This window comes from Protopterus annectens, chromosome 13.part0 (genome assembly GCF_019279795.1).
Source record: "Protopterus annectens isolate FY-2018-M chromosome 13.part0, PAN1.0, whole genome shotgun sequence".
In the NCBI taxonomy this organism is placed as follows: Eukaryota; Metazoa; Chordata; order Ceratodontiformes; family Protopteridae; genus Protopterus; species Protopterus annectens.
In genome coordinates this window covers 1,328,138,723-1,328,162,566 of record NC_056747.1, presented here as the reverse complement: position 1 = coordinate 1,328,162,566, position 23,844 = coordinate 1,328,138,723, and the positions used below count along the sequence as shown (strand labels likewise).

General features: G+C 46.2%; 1 protein-coding gene across 6 annotated transcripts in view; it reads left to right on the top strand.

Moving 5' to 3' along the window:
* Positions 1–23,844, top strand: part of LOC122788282 — a 683,625-nt gene that overhangs the window by 243,354 nt on the left and 416,427 nt on the right. The window lies entirely within an intron of this gene.

The following is a 23,844-nucleotide window of genomic DNA, read 5'->3' as shown; positions in this document are numbered from 1 at the left end:
TGTTTCACGGGAGGCCGGATCAGGCATTGCTGTCAGACACCACCACTGGATGCAGCTGTGTGATTTTTCGGAACCCTATAAGGTGTCCTTTGTCAATTCTCCCTTCGATGGATTGATACTTTTCGGTCCAGCAGTTAGTCACTCTCCCAAATTGAAAAGGATGGAAAGACCTTGTCTGCCATCGGGATACACTTTTCTACCTCAAAACGGTTCTTTTCCAGGAACCAACGTGGAGGTAAGAAATTGTGGATGTTCTTTGTGTTTCACTGTTGCAGTCATCGCACTTGGGTTATCTGCATGCAGGTCGCCCTCAGTCGGCCCAAATACCAGAGTCCTGGGATTTCTGCATCAGATGCTGTCGCGTCTTCCATGACATCAGGTCATCGGGGTATAAAACATGCAGCCGACGCCATTACATCAGTCTTTCTTGCCGTGGAGGAGCCCGAAGCAGAAGCAGTTCGCAAGTGCTGGTCGGCCGCTACCTGAAATTTTTGTTTTTCGAGTTTCAGACCTGAAGTCTTCTAAAGCTAAGTATCACGTTGAGGATCCATTTTTCTTGCTCTAACCAATGTCAGAAAAAGTTAACAATTGTCTTGTCTGTGGAAAGCAAATACCTCACAGAGATTTTCATTCTTACTGGGTCACCTGTTTAAGCCCAGACCACGATGTCCCTTGCTGCCGGTTTTGTGCCTTGTTTAACGCCCAAACTATTCGTCATCGGGCTATCTTTGTCACTAAATTCTTTCGCTCTCGTTCTCTGTATTCAAAAATGGCTTAGATAAGCCATCCAACTACCAATCTTCTGAAAAAACGTAAGGATAAAGACAGAGACAGACCGCATAGGTCCAAAACTGCTGACGACACTTCTGTTAAGCTAATCGCCAGTCCGCCGGTACTCAGTGAGGCACCTTTGCAGCCCCTGATACCCGCTTCTACAGATTCGCAGGCCTCTGCTGAGACCCATTCGGAGTCCGGTATGTCGCGAGATGCTTCTTTGACTATGGAACCTGTGGATGTCTCTACCTTGGATGGGTCCAGAGCCGCTGTAAAGGCACCGACTTCTAAGGGTGTATTCTGACCTACCGATGTTCGTATTAAACCGACTACTTTATTTTTGGCTAAAACTAACAAGTTTCTCAGGCCCAGAGTTCGCACTACGCCAAGAAAACAGATGACCAAAGCGCATGCTCAGGCTCCCATGCCACAAAAACAAATGCTTAGAATGGCTGAAGACCTTATTACTCTAATTAGGGGAAGCCAGCCTTCCCCACTAAAAGACAAAGAATTGAATTTATTTCTGATTTTACAGACCAGGAGTCCGATGACTCTGATCCTTCTGATTACCAGGACATACCCTTATCTACCTATGAGGATTCAGATGCAGAGAATTCCATTCCCTCTGCCTCCCCTACAGAGGATTTTTCTTTTGATGAAACCTTGCATATCTTAAGAGAGCATTTCCGCTGGGAATGCCAGAACTATCCTCAGTCCAAAAAGAGACTCAGAATTTTTAGATTTGCCTCAGCACAGTCCTCTAGCTATACCCCCTGTCTGGATATTGTAGATGATGTCTTCATGGGATCCAGTCTTATTCCTGATACTTTACCACCAGCCCCTAGAAAGCCTGACAGGTACTACAGAGTACCTGACTCTCACAAATTTCTCTTTAAGAATCCCACTGCGGATCCAGAGACCATTTCCCAGGGACCTAAAGGCATTAAGGCTACTATAGCCAAAAACCCTACCCCTTCAGTCAGGGATTCTAGAGCTTTAGACATGTGTGGTAAGAAGGTATATACCTCTGCAACTCTTGCTATCAGGGCTTTGAATTGCTAGTTTCACATGTTGAAGTACCAGCAACATATTATGAAACTATTTAAACAAAAAATGCTGTTACTTCCAGACTGTGCAGAAAATAAAGAGTTAATGCATTCTGCAAACCAAGTTAGTAAACATACTTTGCAGTGTGGGTTTGATGCCTTAGAAGCGTCCTGCATGGCTGCTGTCACTGGGTCTGTACTGAGAAGGCATGCTTGGCTGAAGGAACAAATCTTGGCAGACTATGTCAAAGCAAAATTACTAGATGCTCCATTAAATCAGGATCGTTTGTTTGGCACAAAAGCAGAAGAAGTTCTTAAAAAGATGGAGGAAAAAGCTAAATCTATGCAAACTGTCAAAGATTTCTTACAGGTGCAGCCACCTAGATTCAGTAGGCATTGGCCTTCTAAAAACTGGTCCTTTCCAGTCCCTCCTAGGCCTTCTCAGGCCAAACCCAGGGGAAACAGACCACCAAGACTACAGTCTCAGAGTATGCAGAGATCTAAACAATGGAGTGCTCCTACCTCAGAAGCAGGGAGTGGTAAGCCACCCCCTTATTGTAAAAGGGATATCCCAGGAATACAGATTCTACTTCCATTCACTGCCATCCCCAAACGGGTTGCCAGACCTTCCTCCAAATTAGTGGGCAGAGGCTCAAAAGCAAGTACTTTCCCTTCTCAATATCAGGGCTATTCAGCCTGTCCCAGCAGAACAAAGGGGACAGGGTTTCTACTCCAGACTGTTCCTGGTGCCCAGAAAAGACAGCTCTTTGCGCCCTATCCTGGATCTGTCAATTCTCAACACCTTTCTGGTGGTCCCAAACTTCAAAATGCTTACACTGCAACAGCTTCTTCCTATGCTACCCAAGAATGCCTGGTTAGTCACCCTAGACTTAAAAGAAGCTTATCTGCACATCCCCATAAGGCAGTCTTGCAGGAAATATCTACGTTTCAGGGCAGGCTCTACACACTATCAGTTCTCTGCACTTCCCTTTGGCTTATCTACTGCACCCAGAGTATTCACAAAGTGCCTGGTTCCAGCCATTGCATACTGCAGGCATAGAAATATTCAAATTTACCCATATTTGGACGATTGCCTGATTCAGGCAGACAGTCAGGAATTGTTACTTCAGCACCTGGCATTTGTAAAAAGACTCCTAACTTCACTGGGGTACGCCATCAACAAAAAGAAATCACAACTGGTGTTCAGTCAAACAATTGTATTCTGGGGAGCAAGCTTGAATACAACTTTCCAGATGGCATTCCTCACTCCAGAAAAGCAGGTCTCTTTGACAAACTACTTCAAACTAATGGCCACCAAAACCCAGCTGTCTGCAAGGAAAATACTGCAAGCCCTAGGGTTCATGGCCTCATGCATTTGGCTAATTCCATATGCAAGACTGCATATGAGGAAACTTCAATGGTACTTGAAAAATCTCTGGTGTCAACATTCTTAGGACCTGGAAACAGTGATTCCATATCATACCTTGTCTAAGGGCAGAGTTCCTTTGGTGGGCAGAAGCGTGCAGCCACAACAAGGGACTTCCTTTCACTCAACCCCTCACTGCCCAAACCCTGATAAAAGACGCATCAGACTATGCATGGGGGACTCATATGGCAGGCAAATGCATTCAAGGTAAATGGAGCCCAGGACAAATTCCCCTGCATATCAATCAAAAAGAGATGTTAGCTGTACAGAATGCTCTGACAGCCTTCAAATACCTTATCCTGCCAGGACAGTTCCTGATAAAGACAGACAACACCACAGTTATGTGGTACATAAACAAGCAGGGGGGAACTCATTCCTACCCACTCTGCAGGTTAGCCATGGCCCTATGGAACACAACCTTGAGCAACCAAGTGTACCTACAAGCTCAATTCCTGCCAGGCAAACAAAATTCACTGGCAGACGACTTAAGCAGAAATCTACTGGCCCACTCTAGTGGAAACTGGAACCCAACTCATTCAAACTTCTAATCCCGAGGTGGGGGACACCAGAGGTGGACCTCTTTGCCTCCCCCCAAAACCACCAATTGAGCAAATCTTGCACCAGGAACCCTCACAACAGAGCCTGGAAGGTGGATGCCCTATCCTTTACATGGGAAAACCTCTCAATTTATGCCTTTCCTCCTCTGCCCCTCCTCTCAAAGGTACTACTCAAGATCAAACAGGACAGGCCAAGGACAATCCTTATTGCCCCAGACTGGCCATGCCATCACTGGTACCCACTCCTATGCAGTCTGACAGCAGTGCCACGCTAACACCTACATCAGACACTTTCCTTGCTGTCTCAGCAGGAGGGACAGATTTTGCCATTTGCTAATGGGAACTTTCGATTATTTAATATAGACCCAAGGATTCTGCTCTTCCCTGGGACCTCACCTTGGTTTTACAGGCTTTAGTTTCGCCCCCTTCGAACCTTCACTTAAGGTAGACTTAAAGTTTCTGACTTGGAAAACTATTTTTTTGGTGGCTTTTACTTAATCCAAGAGAGTATCTGAGCCGCAGGCATTGTCTTGCAAGCCTCCATATCTGATTTTTCACAAGGACAGAGTTATTTTGTGTAGTAATCCTTATCCTTCTTTTTTGCCCAAAGTCACTTCTGAGACTAGTTTAAACCATGTAGTCAACCTTTCTGTTTTCTTCCCACATTTTTAAAACAAAGGAGAGTACCTGCTTCATATGTTGGATGTACATAGGCAACTCAGTTTTTATTTAGGTAGAACCAAAACTTTCAGGAAATCTGACCAACTCTTCATATCCTTTTCCAAGTCCATATTGGGTAAACCTTGTTTCCAAAGTTGCATATTCCACTAAGGGCATCTCCTTACCATGCCACTTTAAGGTGCATTCTACTAGATCTATTTGTACCTCATCAGCCTTCTGGTTTAAACTTCCCATTGATGAAATTTGTGCAGTTGCTACTTGGTAAAATCGTCATACCTTTATTTCCCATTACAAACTGGACACTATTTCTAGGAGCAGGGCTTCCTTTGGTTCTGCTGTGCTCCAGAATTTCCTTCCTTGAGAGTCTCCCAAGTTCTTTCTGTAGCTGGGGACTCTGTCTCATAGGTTGAAGAGCGAATGAAGGCAACAACATCAGATAAAGAAGTTATGTACTCACCATAACATTCCATCTGTGTTGTTGCCTCTCATTTGCTCTTCAGTCTTCCCTCCCTCCATCCCCCTGCCTTCTGAAGGACCTAACAAAAAATTTTGGACAGATACTTCTGTTCTTTTTTGAGCCCCTGAAGTATCCCCACTTGGCTGATTCCTTTATTTCTAAGTAATCTCTTCCTGTTTATTTGTATCATGATTATGTGATATACTAAGCTGCAGCAAACTCTATCTGAGGGATTTGGAGGAGGGGAGCATCATGGGTAGGACAGGAGCTCAGATGTTGGAGCCTACAGCTTTGGTATGTGGCTCAGTCAGATCCGATGCACAGATCCGAAACCCATAGGTTGAAGAGCAAATTAGAGGCAACAGCACAGATGTAACGTTATGGTGAGTACATGACTTCTTTTTCACTCTCATTAATTTACCATCTTGTTGTCTAATATTTCCATACTTATTTAAACACCATCAAAAGCTGTAGTAAATCTATTCAGTATTGAAATAGAAAACCTGCTCTATAAGAAACATTGACATTATGTAAATATATAGTCTTATCTATATCTCTGTATAGATTCCATGTATGAGTAACGGTTTAATAAACATCTTTTGAATAGCCTTATCACATACTATCTTTCTATTTAATCTTAAAATTTATATTTCTATAAGATTTATCCTCATCATATATCGCAGTGTTCAGCTGTCTTGTTTGATAGAATTTAGACAGTGTTATATAATGCTTGCAAAAAAAAAAACAGTTCAGAGTCAGTTAAATCCTGATTTAGTAGGATTTTTTTTCAATTCTACATGAGACATAAGTTTAATAACTTACTTTGGACATGTTCAATAACTTATAAGTTTGACTAATACAGTTTGTATTGCAGAACTTGTCATCGCTGTCAAAATGTTGCTTACCCATTGCAGTGGCTTAACATAACCTTTCACATCATTTCAGTAGTTAAACTTTTTGGTGATATCAAGTAGAACTTTCCTGTCTAGCCATCCATCTTGTTCTAGGAATCACATAGTTAAACACATGTTCTCAATCAATTTATATCTTTCCTCTCATTTATCTTCTATTTCTCTACCAACTTCATCATCACTTAGTTTAACCGTCTCTTTACCCTTCTGCTGTACTTGCAATTGCACTAGTTTCAAATGTAGTTCTTTTATCATCTGAATTGCTTCATGCAGACTACCAAGGGTTAAGAATTTTCCTTTCCAAAACAACTTCAAAGTAGCAGGGAATGACAGTATAAATTTCTACTTTCTTTTCTTACACTCCTCTATCACAGCCACAAAGCTTAAGTTGTTTCTCAGCTTTGGAATAATCATGATGTTCATCATGCATACAGCTTGCAGTCATTACACTTGGGTTATCCTGCCGTCAGGCGGGTCCTCGGTCGGCCGAATTCCAAAGTCTAGGTCCGGCGTCGGTTGTCGTCGCTTCTTCCCTGACGTCAGTGCAGCAGGGGTATAAAAGAGGCAGCCGACGCCATTTTCTTCAGTCTTTCTTGCTGCGCGGTGCCCGAAGCAGAAGCAGTTTGCAAGTGCCGGTCGGCCAGCTCCTCAGATTTACGAACAGTATTTCAGCCGAAGTCTTCTTTAAAGCTAAGTACCCCATTGGGGAAACTTTTCTTGCCTCAGACCGATGTCAGACAAAGTTTAATAATTGCATTTCTTGTGGGAAGCAAATACCGCATAAGGATTTTCACTCTTACTGTATACCTTGCTTAGGGCCAGACCACGACATCTCGGCCTGCCGTTTTTGTGCTAGGTTTAACAAGCGCACTATTAAGCGCCGGGTGGAGTTCGCCCTTCATTATTTTGGCAAAAAATTTAATTATATCATGTCATCGGATGCACCGATGCCAGTTTTAGGCAAAAGATGCAAGGATAAGGATAGACATCTGAGGCCTGCACCGAGTACTGAGATCACGCTTTAGGCCTACTATCGGTTCTCCGGTTCTCAGCGAGGCGCCTACGCAGCCCCTGACTACCGATGAAACTATTTTACCGGCGACTTCAGTACCCGAGGCCGCAGGATCCTCGGTCTCCATTCCCACTGCAGATACCGACGCCACTCTTGGCGGGGAAACTGAAATTTCAGCGAGGCCTGCCATTTCTGAAGGCGTTTTCAGGCCTACCACCTCCTCTATAAAATCATTCACTAAGTCTAAAGCTGCAATGAAAATTAAAAAACAAGGGCCTCAGACCTCCTCTCAAGGCCCCATGCCTAAAAAACAGATGCTTAAAATGGCTGAGGATTTGATTACTCTCATCAGGGGTTCTCAACCTCCCTCAGACAAAAGACCCAGGTTGGAGGAAGACTACCCTTCCTCAGACCAGGCTTCTATTACTTCAGACCATTCTGAGGACCAGGATTACACCTATTCCCCATTTGAAGACTCTGATGCTGAGGAGTCTATTCCCCCGGTCTCCTCCCCTGAGGACTACTGTTTTGGGGAAACCCTGCATACATTGAGAGAGCACTTCCACTGAGAGGGCCAAGATTACTCAGATTCCAAGAAAAGGCTCAGGGAATTTCTACTACTTCCCCAGCATAGGCCCCTGGCTATTCCCCCTCTTAGATATTTTGGATGATGTGTACGCAGAAGCCAGTCTTAATCCAGACTCATTACCTCCAGCCCCTGTTAAACCAGACAGGTATTACCGGGTTCCTGATTCTCACCAGTTCCTTTATAAAAGCCATACTGCTGACCCAGAAACAATTTCACATGGTCCCAAGGGGATTAAGGCCTCTACTGCTAAAAACCCTTTGCCTTCAGAGAGAGATTCTAGAGCATTAGAAAGGTGGGGGAAAAAGGTGTATACATCAGCCACTTTAACCATGAGGGCATTAATCTGTCAATTTCATATGTTAAAATACCAACAGTTCTTGCTATCTCAGCTGAAAGGAAAAATGACACAAACAGAACAACCAGACTTGAAAGAGTTGCAGGATTTTTTGCATGGAGCAGAACAAGTGGGGAAACATACCTTGCAGTGTGGTTTTGATGCTTTAGAGGCCTCATGCAGAGCTGCTGTCACGGGGTCTGTCATACGTAGACATGCTTGGCTCAAAGAGCAAACCTTACCAGATCATGTCAAAGCAAAGTTATTAGATGCACCACTACAAAAAGATGTATTGTTCGGTGTTAAAGCTGAGGAGGTACTAAAGGAAATGGAGGAAAAAGTGAAATCTATGCAAACAGTTAAAGATTTCTTGCAGGTGCAGCCTCCACGCTTCAGCAGAAACTGGCCTTCAAAAAATTGGTCCTTTCCAGCCACGGACAGACCCCAAAGGGGCAGATACAGACGCCCAAGGGGTAGAGGACAACCTCAAGGATCTTACAGAGCTAGATAGTGGCAAACACCAACCCCCAGAGGTGGAGAAGATAGACCACAGTCATTTAGAAAACAGATGCAATGACTTTCCCCTATGCCTGCCAAACAAACATATAATAGCAGCACCTTTGGGCGGAAAACTGTCCTTATTTTCAAAAAACTGGCACATTGTTGCACAGGACAAATGGATTCTAGATATTATAGACAGAGGCTACAGGTTTCACTTTCACACCCTTCCAAAAATGAGAGGCATGCCAAACCTGCCACAAAATCAATGGGCTGAGGCACAAAGGCAAATTTCCGCTCTCATGGATATGAGAGCAATTCAAGAGGTACCTGCAAAAGAACAAGGTCAAGGTTTTTATTCAAGACTATTTCTGGTACCAAGGAAGGACAAAGATTGGAGACCCATCTTAGACCTGTCTATTCTAAACACATATCTAGAGGTACCAAAATTCAAGATGCTCACATAACAGCAGCTTCTTCCCATGCTGGGCAAGGAGTCTTGGCTGGTAACGTTGGACCTCAAGGAGGCATACCTGCATGTCCCTATCAGACAAGATTGCAGAAGATACCTCAGATTTCTTGCAGGTTCAACCCATTACCAATTCTCTGCATTGCCCTTTGGCTTATCTACTGTGCCCAGAGTGTTTACGAAATGCCTGGCATCAGTAATTGCCTTCTGCAGACAATGAGGAATCCAAATCTACCCATATCTGGACGACTGCCTGATCCAAGCAGACCGAAAGGACCTTCTATTGCAACATCTGGCGTTTGTAATAAAACTGTTAAACTGCCTGGGGTACACAGTGAACAAAAAGAAATCAAAACTAATACCTTCTCAACAGATAATTTTCCTGGGTGCCAGCTTAAATACAACAACCCAGATGGCCTACCTCATGCCAGACAAACAAGGGCAACTGTCTCAATACTACAACAAAATGGCAACTTTAACCAGGCTAACTGCAAGGAAAATCCTGCAGGCTCTGGGGTTCATGGCATCTTGCATCCTACTAATACCATTTGCAAAGCTGCATATGAGGAAACTACAATGGTACCTAAAAAACATATGGTCTCAGCACAGCCACAGCTTGGAAACAATTATACCACTCATTCCATGCCTTCAAAAGGAATTTTTGTGGTGGGCTCAAGCATGCCAAAGAAACACAGGTCTTCCTTTCTGTTTACCACAAGCAGCTCAAATCATCACAACAGACGCCTCAGACTACGCCTGGGGAGCACACATGGCAGGTCAGTGTATTCAGGGAAAATGGTCCCAAAAAGAGATGCACCTACACATCAACCAAAAGGAGATGCTAGCCGTGCAAAATGTTCTTATGACCTTCAAAGACCTACTGCATCCAGGCCAGCTATTAATAAGGACAGACAACACCACAGTCATGTGGTACATAAACAAACAGGGGGGAACGCATTCATACCCCCCTGTGCAGGCAAGCCATGACCCTGTGGAACACAGCACTGGAATTACAAATTCAACTACAGGCACAATTCCTGCCAGGGAAGGAAAACACACTGGCAGACAACTTAAGCAGAAATATGACAGACCCACACGAATGGAAGTTGCATCCTCAAGTCTTCTCAAAGATAACTCAGGCATGGGGACAGCCAGACATAGATCTATTTGCTACCCACAGAAATTACCAGTTGGAAAAATTCTGCTCAAGGACCTATCATCCACAGGCCTGGAAAGTGGGCGCACTCTCTTTCAATTGGACAACATTTACAGTCTATGCCTTCCGCCTCTACCTCTACTGGCCAAAGTCCTATTAAAAACCAGAGCAGAGAGGCCACAAATGATTCTCATTGCTCCAGACTGGCCACGACAGCACTGGTATCCTCTCCTAAAGAGCCTGTCACACTCACCACCATGGATCCTTCCTCAAGTTCCTCTTCTGTTGTCCCAGCACAACTACAAGACCCTTCACAGCCAGCTCAGAACTCTAAATCTAGCTGCATGGAGAATACCTTAATTTACCAACAAACTCTCCTCTCCAAGGAGGTGCAGGATGTCATCTTGGAGGCCAGGAGACCCTCTACTAGAAAAACCTATTCCGCCAAATGGAAACGATTTTGTTTCTGGAATCAAGCAAAGGGTCAGAATCCTTGGTTAATAAATATACCTCAGATTTTACAGTACCTAACTGACATGTTAAACAGTGGCCTCTCCTTCTCTTCCATCAAGATCCACGCTTCAGCCATTTCAGCACAATACAATACGGATCCTCCTTTATTCTCACATCCTCTATTAAGGCAGTTCCTTCGAGGGGCAAAAAATATAAAACCCCCACGGAAACCACCAGCTCCAGCTTGGGACCTCAACTTCGTATTGGAGAAGTTGACCCTGCCTCCTTTTGAGCCGGCTTCTTCAGCAGAGCTACAATACTTGTCATGGAAAACAGCCTTCCTTCTGGCTATTACCTCAGCACGCAGGTTTGAGCTACAGGCCCTCATGGCTGTGCAACCATTCATCATTTTCCATCAGGACAGGGTTTCCTTACGAATCAACCCTACCTTCATGCCAAAGGTAGTATCCAGTGTGGCTTTGAATCAGTCTATTCATTTACCTACCTTTTATCCAAATCCACAGAACAAAGGAGAGAGGCTACTACATTCCTTGGACATTCACAGGCAACTTTGTTATTACTTGGACAGAACAAAGTCATTCAGAAAATCTGAGCAGCTCTTTGTGTCCTATGCTACAGGTGCTCAAGGAAAGGCTATTTCCAAACAGACTATTTCAAAATGGATAGCCCACTGCATACGCTTTTGTTATTCATTTCATGGAAAATCAGTGCCTGTATACATCAGATCCCACTCCACCAGGGCTACAGCTACCTCAGCAGCTTTCCTCAGGGGGGTCCCTACTAAGGACATTTTGGAAGCAGCTACTTGGAGTTCAGTGCACACTTTCTCCAAGCACTACCACCTTCCACTATACTCAAAATCTAGAGCGGGCTTTGCCACAGCAGTCCTGCAGGGCATTCTAGCCCCTCCTAATTCCGCTTAATACCAGCCACCCTTACTTAGCTTTGGGATTCTACCCAAGTGTAATGACTGCAGCTGTATGCACGATGAACATAGTACAGTTTTGTACCTACCATAAATGTAGATGTTCGAGTGCGCATACAGCTGCAGTCCAGGTTACCCTCCCTCCATCCCCTCTTAGGACAGGGCTTATGACAAACACCTTTAACATACAACCTATTTGGGGTATTCCTTTATGGTGTATTTGCTTGCAACTACTGTTTTGATTTATCTACTTATGTATGTTTGCATGACATCATGTTTTGCCTTCCTTTCTGGGGGCACCTGACATCTGGGGCAAGAAAAACTGAAAAAAATGGCGTCGGCTGCATCTTTTATACCCCTGCCGCACTGACATCAGGGAAGAAGCGACGACAACTGATGCCGGACCTAGACTTTGGAATTCGGCCGACCGAGGACCAGCCTGACGGCAGGATAACCCAAGTGAAATGACTGCAGCTGTATGCGCACTCGAACATCTACATTTATGGTAGGTACAAAACTGTACTTTTTCAAATGTACAGGTCTCCCAGCTACTGATAGATAGTTTTTACCTGGATTAAAATGCACTCAGAAGGCCCTCTATGCAGTGATGGAGGCAGCTTAATGGTCATCAGGCATGGGGGACAAAAAAAAGATTTTAAGCAATGTATGTACTGACTTACAATTCTTTCTAATATTACTACATTTGAGACTGCAGCCTTGCAGTCACTGGGAGATAACGCTCAAATTTCCTGTGAAATATAGCTGTGAGCTGATGCATAGGCAGCCATCATTACAGGTTACTTCAATGATAAACCTAATGTCTGTATGTTCCATATCTGTCCACTAACAGCAGATGTGAAGTTGTTCAATCTCGCCATTCATTCATCACTGATGGGTTCGGAGCCGATCCTCGGCTCTGACACGGCCGACTAGCAAGCTCAAAGTTCTCCAGTAGCTCGAGACCCCACCCCTTATCCCATAATGCACTGCTGGAATTACCTCAGATCTAGTTTGCCGCAGCACGGATCTCTTGGTTTCCAGCTTGGCTCAAGACTTTACTGGGAGTTTTTCAACTTTCAGCAAGTTATATTTTCAATTTTTTATATACTTTGTTCTGTTCATAGTAGCAGATATACTAGTTAGTAAATAGTACTCTTTTTTTGTGTTTTTACCCCTTTCCTCAGTATTCTGTCTTGCCTTCGGCCTTTTGGCCTTAGGATTAGTAATTAGTCAGTGTTCCCCTTTGGGACTGTCGTTTTGGATCTCTATTTACTGTTTGTAGTTATTAGTTGTTAGTGCCCCTTTTTGGGCTGTGTGTATGTTTGTGTGAGTTACTTAGTTTAAAACAGCTCTTAGTTAATTAGTGTGCTTGAGTTGTGTAATGTCTGAAGATAAGGACAAGTATTCAAAGTCTGGGTTTAAAAAGTGCCCAGACTGCGGACAGAAAATGTCAGTCACAGATGCCCATGTGCAGTGTGTTTACTGCTTGGGTGAGGTACATCTGCAAGAATCTTGCAGGATATGTCATTCCTTTTCCACAAGAGTGTTCGCTGAAAGGAAGAGGAAATTGATTGATAGGGGTATCATTAAGCACCCCTTTTCTGAGGCATTGTCTGACCAGGATGGAGCCAGTAAATCATCCAAAGCTTCAAAGTCTTCAACTGATTCTAGATCCAAGAAAGGAAAGAGGTCAGAAATTGTGGTGACTTCGGCTCCACTGCAGTCTGAGCCGACAGTTTGCTCTTTTCGGAACCGGGATACGGCCTTGGAACCGGTTACCGAAAAACCTCCTTCCATGTTGCTCCAATCGGCTCCATCTGTCCACTCTTCCAGGTCCTCTTGTCAGCTTATCTGATCTGGATATGGACCGGCTGGTTCAGAAACTGTTGAAGGCACCAGGCCTAGTTAAATTGCTGTCGGCTCAGACACAACCGTCAGAGTCAAAGACCAACACCCTTGAATTGTCTGCCCCTCCTCCGAGCCATATCGGACCTTCGGAGCCGGAGGAGGCTGACTTGATGATCGTGAATCCCTTGGAGCCGACACCTGCTCCAGTGTTGTCAGCTCCATCTGCTCGGACGTTCTCGGTGCCGACCGGAGACTCTAGGAGCCGACACTCTCTGGTTGGGTCCGGGGAGGATAGCCGCACCGACTTGTTGGTTCCGACTCTTCCTCTCGGGGCCTCGGCTCGGGTGAGCTCGGCTCCTACCTCAGGCTCGGAGCCCATGGCTTCGGTGCGGGAGGAGATCGTGGCTCCATCGGAGCTATCAACTACTTCTCATTGGAGCCGAGGTGCTTTCGTTGCCATGAGGCGAATGTTGTCTCCCAAGACTTCCTCATCTCAAGGTCTGGCCTCTTCTTCCCCTAAAGTGCCTGTGTCTGTTTCTGTTTCTTCTGGTCCACCCAAGCGTAGAGACCCAGAGCCTCAGGTAGTCCCACAGGGCGCTCCCTGCTCTTCTGAGACCTCTCCAGAAGTTCCCCCTGAAGAGGTTCCCAGAAAGAGATTATGCAAGAGGAGGCATTTGGACTCCCTCCAGGAGTCTATCACATTGCACACCGACCTAGATGAATCAGAAGGGTCCCCCAGATCCCCCTCTGAGGACATCTCCTTTGCGGAGATTCTTGAAATCCTTAGGCAGAGGGGTGATTGGCAGTCCAGGAGCCCTACTGAGGATGAGTCGGTTCTCCTGAAGGCATTTGGGTCTCAACCTTCCACCTCTCTGTTATCTCCACCCTATGATGAGCTTATGGATCTGGTCTCTCGTAGGGCGTAGGAGTCTCCAGAATATATGGAACCTGTTCCTTGGAGGCCTAATAAGTTTATTTCAGCCCCTGTGGATAAGCCCTTTTTGACAAAGGGAGTCCCTGTTGATGCCATGGTGGTGGCAGCAGCCACCAAAAAGGAAATATCTGAGACTTCCTCATCTATCCATCCTCCTAATAGAGTATCTAAGATCATGGATAGATATGGGAAACGTATGTTCAGTTCAGCGACTTTCTCACTCAGATCAGTGAACTAGTTGACACATTTTACCAGACTGCAGAGAGATCTCCTTAAGGAGTTGGGAGACACTCTTCAGGGTGCTGTAGCTTCGAGTGTATCCCATAAGATTGCCACTCAGCTCTCTACCCTCAGTCCATGCGTCTCATATCATATGCAGCTGATGGTTCGAGCAGAGCTGCAGGTATAGGAATCGCTCTCCGTAGGCATGCCTGGATGCGACTCGGTTCCTTCGCGGAACCCTTCAAGTGTTCCTTTAATAAAACCCTTTTGACGGCTCATCCTTGTTTGGGCCAAAGGTGAAGGAGACTTTAACCAGGTGTGAGCAAGAAATAAAGACTGTCTGCCGTCGGAGTCAGTTTTTCCACCCCCACTCGACCCTTTCCCAAAGGTCAGAGGGGAGGAAAAATGTGGTTCCAGAAAGCCCATGGAGCCTTTCAAGACACACTTGGAGCGCCCCCATCCAGAGGCAGAGGAGGGGGTTTCAATGGAAGATGCCACCCTCGCGGCAGAGGGGTCCGCAATACCAGGGTGACAGAGATCACTTCTCTCGTCAGTCTTACCAGCGCACCTGAAGGGAGGCCCGCCTGTCCTACTCTGGAGGCAGTTGGGGGTCACTTATCTTTGTACCCCAAAGCCTGGCTAAATATAACAAACGACAGTTTGGTACGAAGTATGATTTCCAGAGGGTATTTCATACCGTTCTCCACCCAGCCTCTTCCCGTTAAAAAAATCCCGGACGTTCCACCCAATCACATGGGACAGGCAGCAATAGAGGTACGCCGATTGCTAGAAAAAAGTCATCCAGCCAGTCCCAGCAGACCAGACAGGATTCGGAACTTACTCAAGGTTCTTTTTGGTTCCAAAGAAAACAGGGGACTGGAGACCCATTTTGGATCTCAGCAGACTCAACCAATTTGTGAGAAAAGAGAAGTTCCGAATGGTCACGCTACAGCCGATACACCTCTTGTTGGGGAAGGACAATTGGATGTGCTCGATCAATCTCAAGGATGTGTACTACCACATAAAGATGGCCAGACCATCCAGAGATCACCTGCGTTTCTGGCTGGGAGCCAATCATTATCAATTCCGAGCTCTGCCCTTTGGTCTCACTACATCCCCCAGAGTGTTCACCAAGTGCATGGCAGTAGTCACGGCTCACCTGAGGTGTTTCCATATCTAGACGATTGGCTCCTTACCTCCACCACCCGGCATCAACTTCTTCAAGCGAGAGAGGCTACTCTGACACTCTGCGATCAGCTAGGCATTATGGTCAACTTCGAAAAGTCTGCCTTGTTGCCATCGCAGCATATCGTGTTTATAGGGACAGAACTAGACACGTCAACCACCAATCTTTGCCTTCCGCCAGAAAGAATCTATATTCTTCCACCAACACATCATGTCCCTAATATCAAAGAACAGAGTACCAGCAGCAGAGGTATTAAAAGTTCTAGGATTGATGGGGGCAGCTATTCTAGCAATCCCCTTAACAAGGATGCATATGAGAATCCTTCAATGGCTTCTATTCACGCAATGGTCTTACCAAGAACTTCCAATGAGTCACATGATCCTGATAAATTCCTGCAAGAAGGATCTTCAGTGGTGGTTGACGTCTCTTCATGTCCCAATAGGACATCCTTTCATGCTTCCCCCTCCAGTTGCCACTGTGATCACAGATGCTTCCCTGATAGGGTGTGGGGGGGGGGGCTATTTCAGGGAAAGAATGCCCAAGGCACATGGACAGATCAAGAATTACATCTGCATATCAATGTCCTGGAGATGAGAGCAGTACTTCTAGCGTTGCAATACTTTCAGGACTCTCTTCCTCTAGGGACAATTGCAATACAGACAAACAACATGTCAGTGGTCTGGTATCTGAACAAACAAGGCGGGACCAAGTCTAATCCCCTTTGCCGAGAAGCCCTCAGAGTATGGCAGTGGGCACTGTCATCTCAGTGCTTTCTGTTGGCAATGCACATCCCGGGCAAATCCAACATAGTAGCGGACAGACTGAGCAGAGCAATCTTGTTGCCCCACAAATGGTCCCGCAAACAAGAGATTGCAGACAGGATCATCCGCAAATGGGGCCAGCCTTCCTGCGACCTCTTCACCAGTCACATCAACAACAAATGCCAAAGCTATTTTGCCCTAATTCCCATGCCAGGTCACTCTCCGAGGGATGCTTTTGTCCACAATTGGCCCCCGGGTCTCCTCTATGCATTTCCACCAATTCCCCTGATATCTAAATTCTTACGGAAAGCAAAGTCGCAGGGATGAACAATCATCCTCATAGCCCCTCATTGGCCTCGGCAGATTTGGTTCCCGTTTCTTTATCATCATATTCTTGAAGATCCATGGATCCTGGACCTAGTTCCGGACTTGGTGACACATCCGTTAGGGGATCTTCACCTGTCATTGCAGACACTGAAGCTAACCGCTTCGCTGCTCCAATTCCCCGCATAGCCAGGCTCTGTAATCTTTCCCATGACACTAGTCAGATTTTGTTGGCTTCCCACAAACCTTCCACCAGAAAATTGTATCGTAGTAAGAGGAAGAGATTCTCCATTTGGGCTTCTTCCCACATCATTGACCCTTACCAAGCACCATTATCTTCTATATTACAATTCTTGACAGAAATCTTCAACAAAGGAGCAGCGGCAGCTACTGTACAAGTACAATTAGCTGCTATATCTAATTTCCATCTAGGGATCGATGGATTGAATATTATGGCTCACCAATTGTCTAAGGCTTTTCTAAATGGTTGCTTTCATAGAAGGCCTCCAGTGAAGACACCTTATTCCCCCTGGAATTTGAATTTTGTTATCTCGTATCATTCTTCCTCCTTTTAAGCCTGCATTATCTTGCGAACTAAAATTCTTGTCATGGAAAACTGTCTTCTTAGTAGACATCACTTCAGCCCGTAGAGTGTCAGAGCTCCAAGCCCTTTCCATCAAGCCCCCTTACATGATCTTCCATACTGACAGAGTATCTCTCAGAACTAATCTATCCTTTCTGCCCAAAGTGTGTTCTGAGGTTAACATTAATCAAGTCATTGTGTTGCCCGTTTTCTTCCCTAATCATACCAACAAATTGGAATATATGATGTTAAGTTGTCTATCTCACCTTCATTCTTGCTGGATGGGTTCGGAGCCGATCCTCGGCTCCGACTCGGCCTTCTACTAAAGCTCGAGAGCTATTTACTGGCTCGAGGCTTCCCCATATCCCACAATGCTAGGCGACAGATACCCAGATCTTGTTTGCCGCTTCAGCTACGAGGTTGCGATTTTACCGGCTCCAGGTCGTATAAATCTTTTCTTGTGATTTTACTGTTAATATTCTTTTATATTTTGATAATCTTCCCTTTTAGTTTAATTAGATTGTGTACCCCTTGAGATCCCACTTAGAAACTCCTTTTTTGTTGTTGTTTCAGAGTTTCTTCCCTCCCCCCCCCCTACCCTTTAGGGTAGTGTTAGGCCTTATCAACTACTTTTACTTGTAGTTTGTTCTTGTATTATATATATATATATATATATATATATATATATATATATATATATATATATATATATATATATATATATATATATTTGCTAGTAATAGTTGTGTGGTTATAGTTATTATTGTTATAGTTATTATTAATACTGTTAGTTTTCCCTAGTGCTTGTGTGTGTGTGCCTTGTTTTTAAGCACTAGTTACCTGTTTCCTTTGGTATCCCTTTTTTAATATGTCTAAAGATACCAAAGTCTCAGGTTTCAAGAAGTGTGACTCGTGCTGTCAGAAGATGTCTCTGACAGATGGTCACACTTCTTGTGTTTATTGTTTGGGCCCCCTACACCTGCAGGACTCTTGTTCGGTCTGCCACGCCTTCAGTCCGAGAGTCCTGCAGGAGCGTAGGAACAAGCTCATTTTGAGGGGCTTACTTAAGCCAGAAGGATCCCCAGCTAAGCCTCCGTCGGGTAAATCCTTAAAGCCCGCCAAACCATCGGCTCTCTGTTCGGAGCCGTCGCCGAGCAGAGCTCCTGCCTCCTCTTCGGTTCTGGCTGGAACCGACACTTTGAGACCTCAGTCGGCTCCGATCTTGGTGTCGGAGCCTTCTCTGAGCCGAAAACGTTCTAGGTCCCCCTCTTTAGAGTCCGTTCGTTCGGCTCCGGGATCTCCATTGCTTCAATCTGAGCGGAGCCAATAGGTCCCACTCCTCTCGGTCCTCCAGGCTATCCGATCATGACTTGGAGAGGGTGGTCAGTAGGCTCCTAAAGTCGCAAGCACTGGCCAAAATTTTGACCAGCCCTTCTCAACAGACTGTGGCTATCCCTGTGTCTTCAACAGTTCCTCTTCCGACTCTTCCACTGTGTTCGGAGCCGGAGTTCGTTGGGGCTCGAATCGTCGGAACGCCGGAGCCGATACCACACCTTTCAGCTCCCTCGTCAGCTCCGATCTCTTCATTGGTTCCATCCTTGGAGGGATCCGGGCGCCGAGACTCCCTCGTCTGCTCCGAGGGGGCGAGTGGCATCGGACCCTTGTCCGACCCCGTTCTCCCTCTCGGGGCTTCGGCCCCGACATCGGCCTTGGAGCCATCCCTCTTGGTGCCGGGAGGGGTTCACATCTCTTCAGAGCATGGACCCTCTTCTCTGCCTGACAGGGGCGCCTTCGAGGTCATGAGGAGCGTGCTGACTCCTGTGTCGGCTCCGCGATCGGCTTCTTTGGTTCCTCCCCCCATGGTGCCTGCATCGGTCTCTGTCCACCCTCCTGACCCCAAGCGTGGAGAGCAGATGCTTCAGGTCGCCCCATTGGGTGTATCTTCCTCTTCCGAGGCCTCCCCCTGATCATTCAGAGGAGCCCCCTATGAAGAGAAAATGTAAGAGGAAACATGTTGACTCCCCTGAGTCAGTCATGTCTGACACCGACTTGGAGGATTCGGAAGGATCCCCAAGGTCCCCCTCTGAGGATGTTTCCTTTTCAGACATCCTTGCGATCCTTAGGCAGAGGGGGAACTGGACTGCCCTTAACCCTTCCGAGGACGAGTCGGTGTACCTGGACGCGTTTGATTCTCACCCTTTCACCTCCTGGGGGTGTCAGCCTTTCGACCTGCTCATGGAAGTGGTGGCTCGGAAGGCGTGGACAGCCCCAGAAACAGTGGAATCAACTCCCCGCAGGCCCACTAAATTCATTACAGTCCCATCTGACAAACAGTTTCTGACAAATGGTGTCCCTGTTGATGCCATGGTGGTGGCAGCAGCCACTAAGAAGGAGTTGGCTGACCCTTCGGTACCTGTCCATCCACCTAATAAAGAATCTAGGACAATGGACAGGTACGGGAAGCGGATGTTTTCTTCAGCGACCTTTTCCATGCGGTCACTGAATTATCTGTGCCATTTCACCCGCCTTCAAAGGTATCTTCTCAAGGAACTGGGTGATGCCCTTCAGGATCCATCAGCTGCGGGGTCTCAGGAAAAGATTAACTCCCAGCTGGCGACCCTTAACTCTATAGTCAACTTCTCCATGCGGCTCATTTCTTATGCAGCCGATGGAGCGAGTAGGGCCGCAGGTACAGGCGTGGCTTTGAGAAGACATGCCTGGATGCGGTTATGTAACTTTGCTGACCCCTTTAAGGCGTCCTTCACCAATACCCCCTTCGATGGTTCGGCTTTGTTTGGACCACAGGTGAAGGATACCCTTACCAGGTGTGAGCAGGAAGGCAAGACTCTCTCTGCCGTGGGAGTCCATTTTTCTACTCCCTCTAGACCATACCCTAAAGGTCAGAAGAGTGGAAAAATGTGGTTTCAGAAACCCCAAGGAGTCATGCCTGACACACGTGGCGAGTTTCCCTCTAGGGGCAGAGGAGGGAACAATAATAGACGCCGCCCGAGGGGCAGAGGGGGTCTGCAAAATCAGGGTAGCAGAGAATCTTTCTCTGACAAACCCTTTCAGCACCCTTGAGGGGCTGCCCGACTGTCCACCTTCGGAGGCAGTCGGGGGAAGATTGTCACTGTACCCAGAAGCCTGGCAACTCCTCACACAAGACAAATGGGTACAGTCTATCATATCCGAGGGTTACAAAATCCCCTTTGTCCACACCCCTGTACAAACAAACAGGTCCCTTCCAGATGTTCCACCCGGTCTAAGGGAACAAGCAGTACTAGAAATTTCAAACCTGCTAAAAACAAAGGGCCATCCAGTCAGTTCCAGCAGACCAGCAAGGATCCGGGATTTACTTCAAGTTCTTTTTGGTACCAAAAAAGACAGGGGACTGGAGACCCATTTTGGATCTCAGCAGGTTAAAAAAATCTGTTCAAAGGTCACGCTTCAGTCCATTTTACCCTTTTTGGGTCAGGACAATTGGATGTGCTCCATAGACCTTCAGGATGCGTACTACCATATCAAAATGAACAGGCGCTCCAGAAGGTTTCTCCGCTTCCAGCTGGTAGCCAGTCACTATAAATTCAGAGCCCTGCCCTTTGGTCTCACCGCAGCCCCCAGAGTGTTCACCAAATGCATGGCAGTGGTTACAGCTCACCTGAGACGTCGAGGATTCCAGGTGTTTCCATATCTAGACGGCTGGCTCCTAACTGCTTCCACCAGGCATCAACTACTGCGAGCCAGGGATTATACCATCCAAACTTGCTGCGAGCTAGGTATCTCTCTAAACCTCAAAAAGTCTGCATTGTCGCCTTGTCAATCTATAACCTTTATAGGCGCAAGATTAAATACAAAAGAGCTGTCGGCAAAACTTTCTTTAGAAAGAGTATCAGACATTCGCCATGTCCAGACCTTACTACAGTGCAAGAGAATTCTGGCCAGATTTGTACTGAAAACCTTGGGTCTCATGGCAGCAGCAATCACATTACTTCCCCTGGCTCGTTTTCACATGCGGATCCTTCAATGGATGCTTTTTACCCAATGGTCGTTTCAGCAGCTTCTGATGTCTCACAACATAGTAATCACCCAATCGTGCAAAGACCACCTTTCTTGGTGGATGATCTCCTCTCAAGTACTTCAAGGCAGACTGTTTGTTCTTCCTCCTCCTGTTGCCACGGTGACAACGGATGCCTCCCTGATCGGGTGTGGGGGGGGGGCATTGTCAGGGCAGGACTGTCCAGGGCACTTGGCAACTTCTAGAGTACCACCTGCTCATAAACGTCTTGGAGATGAGAGCGGAACTTTTAGCGTTGCAAGCTCTTCAGGACTCTCTACCCACCGGGACTATTGCAATTCAGATGGACAATATGTCTGTAGTGTGGTACATCAACAAGCAGGGCGGAACCAGGTCCTATCCCTTATGTCGAGAAGCACTCAGACTCTGGCAGTGGGCGATCTCCTCTCAATGGTTGCTGATAGCAACGCACATCCCCGAGAAGTCCAACGTCATAGCGGACAGGCTAAGCAGAGCTATTCTCATGCCTCACGAGTGGTCTCTGAATCAGTCAGTAGCGGACAAAATTTTCCGCACATGGGGTCAACCTTGCTGCGACCTTTTTGCAACCCCTCTCAACAGCAAGTGCAACGACTACTTCACTCTCTTCCCCCTCCCTGGCCACTCCTCCAGAGACGCTCTAGTTCACAATTGGCCCCGGGGTCTTCTGTATGCATTCCCACCTTTTCCCTTAATTCTGAAACTAATTCAGAAAGCGACTGCATTGAGATCCAGATGATCCTCATTGCTCCTTACTGGCCTCAACAAATTTGGTTCCCATTCCTGCATCGTCACCTGCTGGAGCAGCTGTGGAATCTGGACCCAGTGCCAGACCTCTTGATCCATCAGTCGGTCGGGCTGCACCAATCCCTTCAGTCTCTCAACCTCACAGCTTGGTTGCTCCACTTCCAACCTTAGCTAGGCTTCCACATATTTCTCAGCCAGTGCGTGAAATCATCCTTTCTTCGCACAAATCAACTACCAGAAAAACGTTTCTCTTTCTGGGTAGAAGCTAGAAATATAGACCCCTTTACAGCCCCTGTCCATAATGTTCTAGATTTTTTGGCAGAACTTTTTCAAGCAGGTTCCTCATCTGCCACCATTAGAGTCCAGTTGGCTGCTATCGCTAATTTCCACACTGGCCTGTCAGAGACCAGCATCATGTCCCACAAACTTTGTAAAGCCTTTCTTAAAGGGACTATTTTACTTAGGCCCCCGGTTAAAGATCCCCCGCCTCCGTGGGATTTGAACCTGATATTAACTTCATTGATTCTCCCTCCCTTTGAACCTGTGGCCTCCTGCTCCTTAAAATTACTCTCATGGAAGACTCTCTTCTTAGTAGCCATCACCTCAGCTAGAAGTGTGTCGGAACTTCAAGCCCTCTGTATTCGTCCTCCTTATCTTGTTTTTCACAAAGATAGAGTTTCACTCAGGACTAATCCTTCCTTTTTACCCAAAATACCTTCCGAGGCAAATATGAATCAGACTATTGACCTTCCTGTCTTTTTTCCTGACTATTCGAACAGAGCTGAACAAAAGTTGCACTATTTGGACGTTCACAGGCAATTACGTTTTTATTTGGATAGGACTAAGCAAACAAGAAAATCGGACCAACTCTTCCTGTCCTATGCTGAGGGCAAGCAGGGCCTGCCAGTTTCTAAAGTAACCTTATCCAGGTGGTTGGCCTCTATTATTACTTTGATTTACCAACTGAGACATAAAGAACTCCCTACAAAACCAAAAGCTCATTCCACCAGAGCATTAACTACGTCGGTAGCTTTTCAAGCAAGACTTCCAATGGAATCTATTTGTGCTGCAGCCACATGGGCAACTCCTCATACTTTCATTTCACATTACAAGTTGGATATGGCCTCCAGGAGTTGAGCTGACTTTGGTTCCACTGTGCTCAAGAGTCTGTTCTGATGAGCCACCTAGGGCTAAGGTGCTAGGGACGCTGTCCCATCCAGCAAGAATGAAGGCGAGATAGACAACTTAACATTAAGAAGTTATGTACCTACCATAACGTTCCATGTTGGTTGTCTTCTTCTCGCCTTCTTTCGTGCGTCCCACCCTCCATGCCCCTAGCCTGGACAGACCGAGAAGAATCCCCTTGGAGACCTTCTTCCTCTGGTTGACTCTTCTCTAGGGTACGTCCTCCTCTGTTTTTAGCACTGTAGGTAAACCCTGTAGTGGGGACAGGTGTCTCCATGGTGTTAGCTCTGCCAAACGAGATCTGGGTATCTGTCACCTAGCATTGTGGGATATGGGGAAGCCTCAAGCCGGTAAATAGCTCTCGAGCTTTAGTAGAAGGCCGAGTTGGAGCCAAGGATCAGCTCCGAACCCATCCAGCAAGAAAGAAGGCGAGAAGAAGACAACTAACATGGAACGTTATGGTAGGTACATAACTTCTTATTGCATAAACTCAGTGTTCATAGACAACTTAGATTTTATTTGGACAGAACCAAAGATATTAGGAAATCAGATCAGCTCTGTGTCCTTTTCTGAGACCAGGAAAGGTGAACCAGTTGCTAAAACAACCCTGTCTAAGTGGCTGTCGGATTGCATCACCTATACATATGCTTGTCATAAAATGCCATTATCTAGTAAGGTAAAGGCTCACTCA